Source organism: Asterias amurensis, chromosome 3 (assembly GCF_032118995.1).
Source record: "Asterias amurensis chromosome 3, ASM3211899v1".
Classification (NCBI taxonomy): Eukaryota; Metazoa; Echinodermata; class Asteroidea; order Forcipulatida; family Asteriidae; genus Asterias; species Asterias amurensis.
In genome coordinates, this window is record NC_092650.1 from 26,081,604 (window position 1) to 26,083,347 (window position 1,744).

Consider the following 1,744-nt stretch of genomic DNA (forward strand, 5'->3'; position numbering starts at 1 on the left):
GAAGAAAAACAAAGTATTTAAAACATGATCAACTCAATGTCAATGTTTTTTTAGTTTTTTTTTATGAAGACTTTGAAACAAAGTTGCCCATGATTTGTGGTAACCCCTTTCCAACATAAGATTTGAGAGCCCTCTTTGTCATATCAGAAACAATCGATACAATCTCCGTACAGTTGCAAAGGTTAAATGTTTTCTTTCATGTTTCGCCTGCAGAAAAGTCCAGGGTTTGTTGCTTTTATTGTAAACAAGGGCAGAGCATTACAAATCTGTGCACATTTTGACTCAATTGGTCATCAAAGTTACAAGAGAAGAATGAGAGAAAAAACACCCTCGCTGCACAATATTTCTGTGCTTATAGATGCCTAAATAAGGCTACAGGTCTTAAGTCTTTTTGAGCGAGCAATTACCTAAAAAAATAAGTTACTTCAAAGGTAATCGTTACTCACAATGTTTTTAACTATCATTTGACTATTATTTTGAGTAATCACCAAAAGTGTCCCGTGCTTTTAAAGACAATCTCACCACGAAGCCAAACTGAACAGTCGTTAACCAAAAAAGTACAAGAGTCCGGGCATAACGGCAATTCAATATCCTCATTTAAAAATGTCTTTGTCATCAGTCAGCAACAGACAGTCAGTAAATACATCCAATCCTCCTCTCATCCACAAACCAAATTTATGTCTTCATGACATACTTCTCTTCTACACAAACAACCAAAAAACCCATATCATTCCTCTCCTTAATAAATCTTATCTTTACAAAAATATAGTAGCGGGTCGGTAAGAGATATATTGGTCGACTTGTGGACCTAGCATTTATATTTCAACCTTATTGTAACAACTGGCATATTTATACTTCAAATGAACTGACTTCCTGTTATAGTTTATGTTTGGTAAACGCGGCTGTACCCCAATGACCTCAATTTGTGACTGATGTTTTGTTATTTCTTCTGAAGATTGTCTGCTCCTGAGATGTTGTTGTCGCCTCTCTGCAGTATCGTGTGAAGATGTTCGGGCCATGTGTAAACAAGGATTAACTACTTGAAAATACATGTAAATCAAATGTTGGCCAACAGAAAAGAAATTAACATCACAATGCATCTGTTTTTTTGCTTGCTTTGGTCTTGCTCTAATTTGAAATTTACATGAACACTTAAAAATAAAATTTAACAATAATAATGCTTTATACACAGCAAAATTTCTTCAAAAATAAATTAAGTTTCAATATTCAATGCATGATTGCCCTATTCATTTGAACTACAGTTTCTGTTTAACTGCTATTGCATTTAAAGCCATTATTCACTTTCGGTAAACAGTATTGTCCAAGTCCCACACTTTGTGTATGACAACTTATATATAAAACAACAAACCTGTGCAAATTTAGACTCAATCGGTCATCGGAGTCAGGAGAAAATAACGGGAAAACCAACTCTTGTTTCCGCGCGTTTCGCCGTGTCATAACATGTGTTTAAAATAAATCCATAATTCTCGCTAACAAGAATTTATATTGTTTTTCTGTTTTCTCAAAAAGTAAAGCATTTCATGGACTAATATTTCAAGAGAAGTCTTTCACCATTACCTTCTGTAAACCCTGTAAATTATTTGTAAATCTGTGACTTTTTTTTTTTCCCGTACCGAAAAGTTTCCAATGGCTTTAACTTTGACTTTAACTTCTCATGGTGGTGCTCTCATGATTTTGAGCTTCTCATTCATTTTTGTTTCAATTTCTTTTGTATTAACAGACT